The 15934-nt window shown below is 40.2% G+C and overlaps 1 pseudogene; it reads right to left on the bottom strand.

Moving 5' to 3' along the window:
• Window positions 1-792: 792 nt before the first annotated feature.
• Window positions 793-6962, bottom strand: LOC129251310 (deoxyuridine 5'-triphosphate nucleotidohydrolase-like; annotated as a pseudogene).
• Window positions 6963-15934: the final 8972 nt, after the last annotated feature.

Here is a 15934-nt window from a genome sequence, read left to right as displayed (position 1 = left end):
CAAATCGTACTTTGCGCTTTTATTGACATATCAGGAGCTTTCGATAATAGGATATACATATATATATATATAGGTAATTAACTATGCCCTATTTCAAAAGGGCGTACCTAAACGCATCAACAGATGGATTGTATCGATGCTGGAATGCAGAACGATCAATGCAGAATTAAGAGGAAGAATAAAGTCTATCAAGGCCACAATAGGTTGTCTGCAAAGGGGAGTACTCTCTCCTCTTCTGAACACTAGTAATAGACGATTTGGTAGTATATATAGTAGGCTGGCATGAGGAGACCATTTCTAACCGCATGTAACAAGGCCTCAGTGTAATAAACAAATGGTGCACCGACAAAGGACTCTCTATTAACCCATTTTAAACTGGCGTTCCCTAGGAAAAGGAACATCGACATTAAATGGCCTGTCCTATATGAATCGACTCTCCGAATCTCCACGGACACGAACTACCTTGACAACACTCACTTGGAACTTTCATCTTGAGAAAGTTACTGCAAAAGCCACAAGAACATTTTTTGCCTGGACAAGGCTTTTAGGAAAGACATGGGGACTTAGCCTCAGAATGGTTTATTTTTTTTGTTTTTTACAATATGCCCGCCTTATGGGAAACATTTAATTTTAAAATCCTTTTGACAACGAAAACACACATATATATGTATCTCTATGGATAGAATAACTTCTCTCTAAGAATGGAATAAATTATCGCTTATGAACCAGTAATGACTGTCATCAACAAACACAGGCTCATCCTTGTGTTAGGAGTGAACAGTAGCCGTACTATTATGGGCGGTCTCTAAGATTTATTCTCATACTTTTTTCAACCTCTTCAGTGTCTGCAGTTGTGACAGCGTCTACTTTAGATTCAGCCACTTTTACAAGTTATTGTGCAACTGTTTTCTCCTCAGATTCCGTTGGTGTATTGCCTTTTTTAAACGGAACTTTATTTTCTCCAGTTGAACCGAAACCACCAGCTCCACCAGTTCAGTATCAAGTTTGTCCACTTCCTCCAATTCAGGATATAATATATGTTACGTATCGAGTTAAACAAAACCACCGTCTACTTTAAAGATATATAATTACTCAGATATTTAATTCAATAATGGAAAATAAAATAAAAGACAAGGCTTGCCATCTATTGTTGACAGCTCGGCCAATCCTGATTGATCGTCTCCCCTGGGCGATTCGTCGTTAACATCTTCGTCAATTGATTCATAGTCATCATCAACGATACTGCTGTCTATCCACGGTCTCATGCTGTCGTTCGTGAATATGCCTGCATATTGCTTTCGGTGTTTCGGTATATCTGGGAGGTCCTCGACCACATAGCGATCGTTTGGTAAGACTTTTGTCACAACATATGGTTCTTTGAATGCTGGTTCGAGCTTGCGCGAGGTACCAGAGGCTGAGGGTACATGGTCAATCGACACCAGATCTCCTTCATTGTACTGCCTGGGGAATCGATGATTTGCGTCGAGCCTCTGTTTCCATTTCGTTTTTTCTGACTTGATCCGTTCGGCCACGATTTCGAGTTGGACGTCTTCGCGTTCACTCTCGTTGTCATCCTTGTAATCTTGCACAGATTGAATTAATCGTTTTGCTGTTACGTCTCGTAGCTTGAAGTTAAAAACTAGACTATTCGGACTCTGCCTAGTTCTTGCGTTGCTTTGGGAGTTAAGACATCATTGCAGTTGCGGTAGTGCCTGGTCCCAGTCTTTATCGTTTCTGATCATACACTTGAGTGAGGTTAGAATCGTCTTATTGACCCGCTCAGCTTGGCCATTGGCTCGGGGCGTACGAACTGCCACTTGGACATGCCGTATGTCGTATTGTTGAACGAAGTTCCGGAATTCCTTCGACGTGAAAGCCGTGCCCCTGTTGGAAATGATTTGGGCTTCCATATACCGTAATATATTCTCGTAGGGTTGTAAGTACTGGCGTCGTCTTTGTGTTGCGTACGGCTCGTAATATTACATATTTGGTAAAAGCGCATACAATTACTAGTATGTAAAAGTTGCCCCTTTTGCTGCGCACGAATGGCCCTAGATGGTCTAAATGCACGCATCTGAAGGGTATCGGCACAACATCGCTGATGTGTAACTGTGCTTCCCTCTTACCACCTGTCACTTTATTGATACAACATTCGGGGCATGACGCGATATATGACGGCTTGTTGCCGTCGACTCTACGATATAATCGTTGACCTAGCAATTCATCGTCATCTTTAAGTTGATGCTCGATCGGTGCTTTCCATTAAGTGGTTGGTAAATCATTTGCCCTTAATAACGTATTCAGTTGAACGACCCTTAGAGTGTTTAACTTGATCATGGAGAAAAATAAAATTTTAGTATAAACCCACTATTCTTAAAATAATATATTTCACCGTCCTTTTATTCACGCTCCACTGTAATTTAAATTATCCCTCTATATCGTTGTCTCTTCTTTGCTCGCCTCTACCTCGTCTTGCAAATTCAATTGAAATTGTCGCTCATACGTCAATCAACTAGTGTCTGTATGTATGCGTATTCAAATTTGAACGTTCGCCCGTAGAAGCAGAGAAGTTGAAAAAGCGTCGTTTTATAGCCGTTTTATAGTCGAGACTATGCCACGCAGTCGCCTTCGTGTATAGCACACTTGCCATCGTTGATTTATCTTTGCCAATATCTGCAAACACACTATACGATGACTGTTGAAACTCTTACCAAGTCGTTGTAATTGCTCTGTTTGTCGTTTCTTCTACTACGCTGGCGTTTTGCTTTGGCTTCGTTTCGCAGTACTCGGCTGCCGTTTGACCTCTGGCGACGGTCCAGCATGCTTGACTGTGCTTTGTGTGTGTTAGTGCAGTCGGGTGTCGTCGTGTCACACATACTTGTTGTCGGCTTTTGAATGATGAAAATCAAAAATTTTAGATATTAGCGTCAATCAGTCGACACGCACACATATGAAGTTCTTGTCAATCAATGCTTGACCGTAACCAGAGGCCAGTTGACAATCTTCTCTATTCCCTGACGATGCGCCGTTTTGCTATTTCGTGCACGTTTGCGCTGCCGTTGAACGTGGAAGATTCTCGTCGTTTGTGTGTTTGTACACCTTTGCCGCAGCGTTGAAATTTTTCCTTTCGTTGTAGGCGTATGGATATCAAATACAACTTCTGACTTGTTACGTATCGAGTTAAACAAAACCACCGCACAGTGTGACTTTTTTCACTTTTGGGATGCAAAAATTAATAACAGCCAAACCAGTGGAGCAATTCATTTCAAATTTTGCAGTGTGGTTGCAGATATCTAAATCTGATTTGAGAATAAAAATGGGCGTGATACGCCCACTTTTTCTCCTTGCCCACATATAAGGTAAAATTTCACATAATCATATTTTCTACTTTAAAAGCATTTTCCAGTGCCAATTTAAATACAAATTGTTTAGATTTCTTAACTTTAGCTTAGAGGCTTATGACTAATATTTAAAAGATTTCATTCAGCACCTGGGTACCTTTTTATACTACATTATACTGCTCAATGAAGGAGATAATCACAAATTGTTTCAATGATAAATATGTCAGTTATACGACGGATATAATTTGGGATTTATTTCTGCTGTATGCTGTCTATGCATATTATAGTCATGCGTTGAATCATTTGCATCTATTATCAGCGCAAGTGCTTGGTCTGGCGATAAATTTTTGTTGCGCTCTTTCGAAAGTCGAGATTTTTTCAACACAGTACCTCTTGATGGTGAAGACAAACACAGCTCTTTAAATAATATTGCGGAATTTCTCTTACCGTTTGATCTAAGTCCCATTTCTGCCGCCATTAACACTTGTTCGCTATTTGATGCGAAGAGAAGAATCGGAAAACGCCACATGTGGTCTACCTACATTGGATCTAATAGAGGATGAAGTTGATGGCCCAACATCAAGACGGTATTTTCCAAAGTCTTCACTCTTGGAAAACCAACTATAATTACGGGCTAGAACACGGGCCTTAACTCGGCAAGACCCCTCCCACTTTGAAGAAAATTGGTAACATAGTTTTTTTATACGCTCTCCTAGCTTTTTAGTATCCACGTCTCTTCCGATCACCATCCATCAAAAATTTCTCTAACACCGCATCACGACGCGTTTCTTTTGAGCTCGTCAGCCAAATTTCAAAAAGTTCTTTCCGAGGAATCGCCATGAAAACTTCTTTTAAAGCTGTGGTAGCAAATTGTAGCAAAATTTTATTCCAGTATCTGAAACACAGAATCCCAAAGGTCGTTTCCCTGTTAAAGAATGGACGGAACTCGATGGACCAATATAAGTTTTTCTCAGTAAAATATCAAAAATAATATAGGGTGGCTGATGAATTTTGCTACATTAAGAAACTCAAATAACTTTTTTTTTAGTGCAAGGAATTCATTTATTTTTTTTTTCAAGTTGAAGGTCATTAAATTTTATTAAATGTAGCTTAACTAGTTTTAAAAATAATTGAATTTAAATGCTCCCCATGCTCGTTGACACAAGTGCGGCATCTTAGTAAAAAGTTGTTCATTGCTGCTTTGAGAGTTGCGACAGGAATAGCCGCAATTGTTGCCCGAATGGATTGTTTTAGTTCATCCAAATTTGTTGGCTTTGTTTTATAAACTTCTTGTTTACATAAACCCCACAAGAAAAAGTCAGGTGCAGTAAGGTCAGGCGACCTGGGGGGCCAACGAAATTCGGAGTTTCTTGAAATCAGTTTATTGGGAAATTTTCGTCGCAACTCTGTCATAACAGTCTGGGCTATGTGAGACGTTGCCCCATCTTGTTGAAACCACACAGAGTTGAAAGGAATTCTCTTTCGGCGTAGTTCTGGATAGAAAAATTCTTGCAGCATTTTCAAATAACGGTCTCCAGTAACCGTAACTTTGTGACCATTTTCTTCAAAAAAATAAGGCCCGACAATACAGCGTGAAGAAACCGCACACCACACTGTCACGTGAAGAGGATGCAATTCCGTCTCGTGGAGTATCTGTGGGTTAGAAGTACTCCATATTCGACAATTTTGTTTGTTCACATTGCCGTTTAAATCGAAATGGGCCTCATCAGACATGAAAAGGCAGTTTAACATGTTTTGGTCTTCTTCCACCATTTGCAGGATCTTCTGGCAAAATTCCAAGCGAATCGGCAAGTCGGCTGCATTCAGTTTGTTAACCATTTGAATTTTGTAGGGAAATAAGTCTAAATCTTTGTGCATTATTGTTTGCAAAGACTGTCGGCTGACACCAAGTTGAGCAGATAAGCTTCTTGTTGAAACCCTTGGATTGCTTTGTATAGCTGCAGCTACAGCAGCGATCGTTTCCTCCGTCCGAACTGGTGGGTTTCGATGATAAGGCCTTCTTGCTACTGTTCCTTGCTCAGCAAAATTATTCACCAGTCTCATTATGGTCCATCTGCTCGGGGGATCGCCGCCAAACATCCGCCTGTACTCTCTCTGTACCAAAACTACTGACTCCAGTGCGTGATAGCGGCGGACTATCCAAATTCTTGTTTACGTGTCCCAGTTATCCATTTTAATAAATTTTAAAGATCAATCTGCAAATTAAAACAAAAATGGAACAGATAACTTAAAAAGAAAAAAAGTTATTCAATTTTTTTTTGGTAGCGGCTTTCATCAGCCACCCTGTATGAAGCTATGTCTGTTTTAGTGATATTTTACTGAGCGGATGTGTATCGATAGTAAAAACTTTATAATCCTCTTACTTACCCCTGAAGTACAAAATTGTTGAAATTTAATCAGCAAATACTCAATTTTATGAAATTGATACTTACTCGTATTATATCTTTTGACAAACTTCACAGCGATGTTCGGATAATAAATAAAAATTATTCAATTGACCCACCGGCTTGTGTTTGTAAACGGTTATCTTTATTAAAACTATTGTGTTGATAAATTTTGAAAACACTGTCGTAAAATTTGGTCATTTTTACACAACATACCGAAAGAAAATCATTTTCGCAGAACTTTTTTTTTTAGTTTTGGCATCCTAAAACGATAAAAAGTCAATAATGGAAAATAAAATAAAAGACAAGAATGAATTTCAATGGACACATCCGTGTCGTTCGGCCACTCGATACGAACTCCCCCCGCCGCTCATCGGTCTCTCCTGTTCGGTGTTTCTCCATCGGTTGCACATTACCTAGGCTTGCCATCTATCATATATATATATATATATATGTATACAGGTAATAGCGCTTACACCCCTTTTGGGTGTTTGGCCGAACTCTTCCTCCTACTTGTGGTGTGCGTCTTGATGTTGTTCCACAAATGGAGGGACCTACAGTTTCAAGCCGACTCCGAACGACACATAATTTTTATGAGGAGCTTTTTCATAACAGAAATACACTCGGAAGTTTGCCATTGCCTGCCAAGGGGCGACCGCTATTAGAAAACACGTTTTCATAATTTTGGTCTATCACCGAAATTCGAACCTACGCTCTCTCTGTGAACTCCAAATGGTAGCCACACACCAGCCCATTCGGCTAGGGCGGCTAGGATAGAATATGCGCTCTCAAATAAACTGTGCGATACGATCACCACGTTTCACCTTGAAGTCAGAATTAAATAAAACAACACCCAAGTTCCCACGGTAGTCTTCGTCTACGACGCCCGCACCAACATCAACGAAATTCTTAATTGCCGGACCAGAACGCGGAGAACTCAACCATATGATCCTTCTGGCATCTGAACTTGTAAATTAGTCTTCACAAGCGCCTTACCACGCGTTGGTACTTTCAAATCGTAAGCGCTCCGCAAGTCAAGGCCGGCAGCGCGGTCCGATCCTCGTACTGGGCACAGAGCGAGCTCAGTAAACTTGGCAAATCGAAAAACATACTTTGAGTCAATCTTCATTTTCTTTGGCGATAGTTGTTCGTATTCCTCTAATTTTTTCTTAAGCACTTCAGTTGACATAACACTATCAATTCTTAGTACACAGATTTTTCACGTATAAAATTAAGGACTTCTCTCCGCTTGCCTGCCAAATTGTAATGGATATTCCCTACAGTTGTTAAACTTATAATCACCTACACTTCGATAGCATGGAAACAATAAATTGTACCGCCTCATCTGTATCAGTACAACAGGAGCAAGAAGAACATGCCCAACTAATGCATGAGCAACGGAGCACACCTAAGCTCCTATTCATACCACCGCTTCTCATTTTAATTGAAAGAGAAACACGTTTGAGCGCAATAAAATTGAAAGGCATCTAAGATCAAAAATGTGGAGATATGAAAGGGCATTTAGAGATCTTAGAAGGCTTCCGACATATTCCTATTGTTTATAGGGTGGATACATTATCTCCAAAACCCATTTTCTTTATGAACTTCCAAGTGCGTATTTAGTAACGTAGGGCCTGGAAAAAAATTGTATGACCTTCCAACCCGCTTCCCAGATATGGTACGCTAATGGATGGAAATTAAAAGACGGTAGAACAGGGGCGGGAATCAGTGTGCCTAAATTCAATAAATCGAGCCCAATGACTAAGGTTCCATATTAACGGGCCTAAAACTGATACCTGTGTTACCCCTGCTGTTACATTGTACTCTTCTATGCTTTTGTCGGATCTAAACCTCAACCCTTTCGTCGGTTGTATACCTTACCGCGTTAAAAGGGTTAAAGTAGGGTCAATGAACCAAGGAGCTATGCCATCTCAGGTTGAACCATGTTGGAAACGTTCTTGGAGGGATTCCGAAAACCAATACGAAACCAATTCACAAGTCAAGGTGTGCTTGGAAATTAAAACGTGTGCTTCACTAAAGGAGCTTCTCTATCGAATACCTGTCCGCCTTCGACAGTAAATGTGCCCTTACCGCGGCATGGGGCGCTGCCGCGAAGGACCCCATTATTTCCCCTTTTTTATCGTAGATTGTAGAGCTTGACGTAAGTCAGGCGGAGGAACCCTAAGAAACAGTTGCTGTCTACAAAAACCGAAAAAAAGATAAAGGCAAATTCGTGCCGCGCTGCGACATAATACCGTATTCAGAAGAGGACAACCTGCTGGTTTCCAGCCATGATACGGCTGAGTCAGTAAAGAGTAAGGGAAATACCAGTCATAGAACTCGCTTACTAAGCAAACAACAACAACAAACCCAACCAATAACAATACAAAAGCCAGTAGGTGGTACTCAGAAAGAGAGCCAGATCACGAAAAAGCCCAAGTGAAAGAGTATCAACATGAAGCCTCGCTACACGAAGGCTCGGTTCCTTCTTAGCAAGATAGATAAAAATGAACTCGCTGGTGCAGCTGATAAGCACGACGCCGCTTGCAAGATTAAGGTACCATAGCTAAACACCCCAAAAAAGACAACCTCAAAAAAACGCAACAGATCACATGACGTGATCGACCAGGCACCAAAGAGACCAAAGGTGTCGGACAGCATTGAAGCATCAACAAAACAACGAACATTTAGCGAGGTGGTTAAGGATAACCTACTCTTCGCACTAATTGATCAAAACAACAACAACAGTAGTCCTGTAGAGGTGGGGGCAGGTGGAAGCCAAACTGTCCAGGATCGTGCTAGACAAGCATGTAGTTGGAGTTCAGGGCGTTGCTCTCTCTCCCTTCGATGCTGCAGGAATACTTCGTGGTTGTAGGGTAATCAAGTGCGATGAAGACTGTTCAAGGATTTCCCTCGAAAAGTGCATAGCTGAGATCAGCAAAGCACTGGAAGGCTTGAAGCTTAAGCTTATCCCAGCTAAAGATACACCTTGCCCACCTTGTGCTCGCATTTGGATACCGGTGATGGACATCAACGGTGCATACGTGCTAAAGTACCTCAAATCACACAATCCTGCGGTGTCGCTGAACATTTGGGCAATCGTGAAAGCTGAAAAGCCGCAGCAGATAAACGAAGTCTGCTTGCCAGTGTTACAAAAATCTGACAACAGGATGCGGTTTGGTCTGAGAGAGGCATAACCAAAAAGTTTCAAAGGCCACAACAACAACAATAACAAGTGGCTCGATGATATCATCACTCAGCAACAAAGACATATTGTTGATGGGTTGCGACGCAAGCGCAAGACATGAGCTTTGGGGCAGTTCGCAGACGAATGATTGAGGTGAGTCACTGTTCGATTTTACATTAAACATCAATCTAGGCATATGTAACGTGCGGACTACTCCAACCATTACTTTTCCGGGCTTGGAAAACTTCCTAAGCTGAAAAGAGGTCTAAGGTGTTACCCCATATAAGAACAACAACTCCCAAATAGTAAGAAATGGGAGGGTATCCGACAAGAAATCCTTTTCAGACCATAATTGGACTCTCTTCGATATCAATCTTAAGCTACAGAAACCAACCGCTTTTAGAAACCCAAGAAGAACAAAGTGGCACATATTCAGCAGAGTAGCACGGTCTAAGCCTCAACATACCAATAAAACCATAACGACAAGTTAAGACTTAAATGAAAAAGTTAGTTTCCAAGTTTCGTTGGCGAAAGGATTTGAAGCTTCATGTCCTGCCCCGTACGGTAAAACCACTTATCCCCACTACAAACACAAGTACTCTAAACAACAATACAAGAAAGCAATCAGGAAGCTTAGACAACGGTGTACGGACAAAGTCCACAGCCGATACCTTAGATTATCTCATGAACACACACTTTCAATAAACAGAAACTATATTGAGAGCATGGATGGGATATTCCCGGCCATGCTGTAGAATATTCCAGAAACAACGATTCATGGCTAGAGATCTTTTTTGAAGCAAGTATTATGCTAGGGCATATTCCAAAAATATGGAGTGGGGTCAGGTGATTTTTATCCCCAACGCTGCCAAGATGCAGCGAAAGACTTCAGACCAATAAGTCTACCCTCTTTTATCCTTAAAACTCTTGAACGATTGCTCGATGCATATCTTAGAGAAAAAATCACAAATACTAATATACAATTTCCACAGCCAAACATGCTCATCTCAAAGGAAAATCTGCAGATACCGTTCAATATGATTCAAACTGGAAAAATAAGGAGAGAGATAGGCAGGAGCACAGCCAAACGCTCTGTCAACACGGGAACACCACAGGGGGAATTCTATCCCCTCTGCTTTGGTTATTAGTTGTCAACAAAATACTTGCTTATAGTTTCAGGAATGTTTCTCACGATAATCAGCGAGATTATTGAAGGAGCTTTGGGATTACTCAGCAGTTGGGCCCCAGACTGTGATGTAAGTGAAACCCGAGCAAATCATTACTGATCCTATTCACTAAGGAAACCAAGATACCAGACTTTGATCTCTCAAAATTAAACGAAGTTAGTCTAACACTAACCCAACAAGCAAAATACGTAGGAGTTATCTCTGATCCCAAACTCAGCTGGAGACCCAATGTAGAATACAGGGTAAAAAAGCTAATATAGCACTTTACACGTGTAAGAGAATGTTGGGTACAAAATGGGGCCTCCAACCAAAGTTATCCAACTGGTCCTACACAGCCATTGTAAGACCGATAGTAACATATGCGGCACTAGTCTAGTGGCCCGCGATGCAAAAGAAATATAACCAAACCAAGCTAAGCAAGATACAAAAACTAGCACGTATCTTAACGACAGGAGCGCTTAGCACCAGCCCTACTGAAGCGCTTAACATGCTAGCACATCTGTTACCACTAGACTTATACATAAAAACAAACGCGACATGAGACTCAGAGATATAGGAAGCTGGACAAGAAGATTGTACGGTCACAGCAAGATCTTTGTATAGAGAACACTACTCAAAAACAAATCAGACTTCACAATCCCCGACCTTTACTTGAAGAAAGACTCTATGGTACGTTTTCCACCGAGAGCCGAATAGAGGAAAGAGGAAAGTGATTGGTAGATTTGATGTCGAAATCTACGCTAACGGTTCTAAAATGAACTGTGGTGTAGGACTTGGCTTCTATTCGGAGCCGCGTCAAATATTTTTATGACAATTATTTACAAATACTCAACCACGTAAACAACAACAACAAACTTCAGTTTAGGGGCCGAAAAGTAGCTCCGAAATATTCTGATCATATAAAGAGAAGCCCCTACTATTATGAGGGCTTCTAGTATACGCTGCCAACTAGCTGTGTTAAAAGCGTTTTTAAAGTGCAGGATTACTACAGTTCTAGAAAGGATTGTCGACGAGTATTTACGGGGCCTGCTGTTATACCTTTCAGCAAGTACTCCCCGGCACAACACGTCTAGTACATAAAAGGCAAATCTACAGAAACCACTTTACACTCGTTTGTCGGGTTTGTGGAAAAGAGCCTGGCAGAAAAAAGTTTGCTTTTGTGGACATTGAAGGTTTGCTTTTGAATAATGCAAGCGCCATAACAAGTGTATTCGTATTTTGTCCTTGTCAATAATTTATTTGTATTTCGATATACATTAACGATACATACAATAATCTACTAAAGTTCGAATAGCCTTACCTAACGCTGGCTGACACTTCTTGTTCCTGTCGTCTGGTATTTTGAAGTAATATTTAATTTAAATGTTAGAACGAAAGTAAACCTCGCCGAACAGCGTTTAACACAGTATGCGTTGGAAAGGAGCTTTCAACATCATCAGCTAATTGAAGTAATGTCCTTATTGCTTGATAAGGAACACAAGTTATGCCGAAAATAACAGTCTTTAATTCAGACAAGTGAGAAAAACTATTCGCTGATATTTGGTATGTGTATTGCCGACTATTATCTTACGGTACATCTTCTCAATATCGCTATTGAAGACATACTTGTATAGCCGCCAGCGGAGGGTCAGGACAGTCATACCAGCTTGTAATACCGGACCTGGAAGAAGGACGTCGTTGCGGCTCATTCCATTGGCAGCCGGGCATGAGGCGTTAAATACAACGAATACTTTGGTGGAGGGGCTCTCTTCCTTTATGACGGCATGAGGAGGTAAAAAGTAATGGTCAGTTGCATCTGCAGGTACTTTGATTTTAATTTTTTTGACCTAACGTTTCATATTCTGCCACCACTCTAATATATTCCTTTTGCAGGGACAGATTTTTCGCGAGACGCGTCTCATTCCGGAAGAATTGAGAGCAGGCGTTCTTAAGTGACGGTCCTAGCTTTACGTTTGAAGGGTATGGAAACGATATACTTTTCATCTTGGTTGCGCTTCGTAGTGGTTCGGTATAACTCCTCGCAACACACATCATCACCCAGCCTTTCTCTCCCTGGCAGCTAATTGTTTGACAAGTGTGACTTTGATGAAAAATGAGACTAACCTGTTTGGTGGACTGACTGTTTCGGCCCGACCAGTTAGTATCCATCCGAATACAGTTTCTTGGGCAAGAAATGTACTTAGTATTTGTATATTTAAATAATTTGGGGATAAATTTCTCCCCACTGGTTCATTGACGAAGTAAGTCTTATCCGCCAAAGTGAGATCTGGAAATGCTTGCCTTGTCATTGCGTTTACAAGGCAAGTTGGCAGATTTCCAGATAACTGCGGCAAAATTAGCGCAATCGCGTCTATTTTTACGAAAGGGTCGATAGGCGACCGCAGTTGTATGCAGCACGCTTGTCTTACATGCGCAGATATTATATTGTTGATGCCCGAGACTTGCGGATGCAAAAGTTTAAATGGCAGGATGATTCTACGTTTGAGTCGTTCAGTGATAAACGAACACACAGAACCAGAATCTATCAATGCTCGTGCTGCAAAATTTTCATTATTGTGATATGTGTTTACATTGGCTGTTCCTAATAAAACCCCTTTGTCCGTATTGGAATATATATATATGTCGCAGAATAGGCTTATTTGCCCATTGTACCAGTTCCAGCTAATTGCCCATTGTACCAATTCCATATTTCTGCAAGTATAGCTTTGTGCACGACGACAGATTAAAAGCGACGGGCTCTATTGTCGAGTAAGGTCTGGTCGTTAGACGCGGAATACATAAGTGAAACAAAGAGAGCAACAGAATAATGAGATGATGAAGTTATACAGGATCCGTTTCGTAATGCTGAAAACAGTGAAGACCGCACGGAATCCCTTACCGCATGCCCTTACCGTGCACAAAAACTCACCCCCGAGAACAACTGCGTTCTTTTAATTATAGTCTAAGAGCTCATGACCAAAAAACCCAACATATTTTATACTTCTTGAAATTTTGTGTGAGATTAGTTGTTTAATACTAGAATCGATATCCGGCGGGCTGGCTGCTCAATAGCGGTCTGAATTATGCGTTTTTATTTTTTAAAATTGTTAATAAAAAACATTTACTCAACATATTTTATACCACTTGAAATTTTAACAGAATTTCATTTACGGTCTGTATAAAGTGAAACGATGGTTGCCAGCCCATTCTCATGGTCCCAAAGTACTGCCAGCCCATGCTGAAAGTGCCTTGATGGAAGCACAAGTCAACATATTTTATACCGGCTGTCTTTTTTACACGACATTGGCAATACAATAAATTGATGAAATGTGTAGAGCCAGCCCATTCTGATGGTCCCATCACATGGAAAATTTGGAAAATTTCATTCCTGTGAGTGCGAGCGAGACCGACTTACCTGAATGTGGGCGCGCGAGAGAGAGCGTATATCGTTTATATTTTTTTCAAATACATATTACCGAAAATAGCAAACATTTTCTTTGTATCCAACCAGCCGAATTATGCACGTTGGCTAGTCAGATATATCGACAATTTGAATAAGATTGAGGAAACGCACCCATCGTTATATGTTGCCATAAAAGAAGGCTTCTTTGGCATAAAACGAACCGACAAAGTTTTTTCAAGACAACCGATTGATATAACCTTAGAACAAACAATTAATGCCGATGCAGCAAAACGATTGACGGGAATAATCGATTTTACAAATTCCATTTCTGCCCGGCAACGTTGGGCAAAAAGTCATGATATTCGTGCTGCCATCATTTCTCATGTATATGAAACTGCAGGTTTGAAGAAACGTCCCGATATCATAACGCAACTGTAACCGCATATCATCAAAAGAGATTCTAATCAACTCCGAAATTTCATAAAAACTTTTGATAAATTTATGAACCCCTTCGATGACAGCATTGACAGGAATTTTCTCTTCAACATCGCTACGGGAAAGGCTGCATCATTGCAGGTTGAAAATTATTTATTGACATTTGAACAATCAGGGAGCCAGTTAAGGAAAGAATTCATTGCTCAGTGCTCCATAGACCCACAGCGATTTGAGAAAGTCATCACAAGGGTTAAAATTTGTAATTTTTCAGCCAATACAGTAAATAATAAAGCAAAAGTTGCCAACCAGGTCTACGAAATATGCTTACAACGGGATCTATTTGCACGAATTGTGGCATTATCGATGGATTTCAATATCGGCGTCGAAAAAATATTGTTTTATCCAATAACACCAATTCCGTTATCTCTATGTCATTCTGATGGAACAATTTGTAGGACTGAAAAATCTGCAATCACTCAGGTTTTACAAATAAATATAACTGCTAACATACCGAAAATATTCGACATAGTCATAATCGATGGATTTTTCCTGCTCCACCTAATGAAAGAAATTCCAAACACTTTTGGAAATTTATCAAAAAAAAATTATCTCATTCATGCGAAGACACCGGCCAAACGATTGAACATCATATTCGACCAATATTTTACTCCATCCATTAAAGATTACGAACGAATACAAAGAGGAAATGTCAGCAGTATCGATTATAACTTCACAGGACCCGAACAAACTCGACCTAACGATTTCAATAAAGAATTAAGAAATAGCAAATTCAAGGACGCACTGGTCAGATTTCTCATAGAGCATTGGGGAACAGTGGAAATGGCGCCATTTATTGGCAATTCAACCATAAAATTGATTTACGATGTGTGCTATACATTTACAAGTGACGGCGCCTCTATATCGAAAATCGTCGATGAGGAAATGTCATGCGAACTTCAGGAGGAAGCAGATACAAAAATTGTGTATCATGTGTGTAAAGCGGTCTGCGAGAATGTTTTAATAAAATGTTCCAATACTGACATGCTGATCATCATGCTGGGTAACATGGACCATCTTTCGCATGACGAATTGCACATATTTATGGAATTAGGAACTGGCAATAACAAACGTTGCATTGATATCAATGATCTCAGTGAACAACTCGGCCCATCCCTATGCCAGAGTTTACCAGGTTTCCATGCCCTGCCCGGCTGTGATTACAGTCCCGCCATTTACAGAAAAGGCAAGAAAAGACCTTTCCAGATATTAAAAAAATCACCGGAATACCAAAATGCTTTTATTGAACTGGGGAATATAAACTCCATCGCAAAAAAAATAAAAAAAAAGCCGGGGAAAATTTGTATGCGAAAAGTACAATTTAAGAAACATAAATGACGTGAACAGCGGCCGCTTTTCTAAATTCTGGGAGACATATAAAGCGTCAAATGTAAACGAAGCATTCCAGAAACAGCTGAAAATTTCGACGCATCGTCTTTACCGCCATGTAAAACCGAGTTACATCAGCACCTTCTCCGAGCTCAATATATCGGAAATACATGGCGAAACGCTTATTTGAAATTTCCAACTTGTTATCTCCCAGAATCGAATGGCTGAGTGAGAAATGGAGAATTTCTTTCTTTTAATTGATTGTATGATTTTCTTTCAGATGCTGAAGCTGAAGAAATAGAAAATTACTATTTCAGTTCAGACTCGGAATCTATTTCTGATATAGAAAATTAAAAATTTAATTTTGTTTTTTTTTTTCTATTCATTTAATAAATTAAATAAATAAATAAAGGAATAATAAATTAGAAATAAAAACTTTTTTAAGAAAAAGAAAAAAAATCCCATTCTCTAATTTTTTGATGAACAAACCTTCCATCCTTCCCATTTTTGTAAGACTGTACGGAGAGACAGAATATGAACAATATACGCTCTCTCTCGCGCGCCCACATTCAGGTAAGTCGGTCTCGCTCGCACTCACAGGAATGAAATTT

This window comes from Anastrepha obliqua, unplaced genomic scaffold (assembly GCF_027943255.1).
Source record: "Anastrepha obliqua isolate idAnaObli1 unplaced genomic scaffold, idAnaObli1_1.0 ptg000012l, whole genome shotgun sequence".
Taxonomy (NCBI): domain Eukaryota; kingdom Metazoa; phylum Arthropoda; class Insecta; order Diptera; family Tephritidae; genus Anastrepha; species Anastrepha obliqua.
Note: the sequence above shows the minus strand (reverse complement) of the source record. Positions and strands in the feature narration are given on the sequence as shown.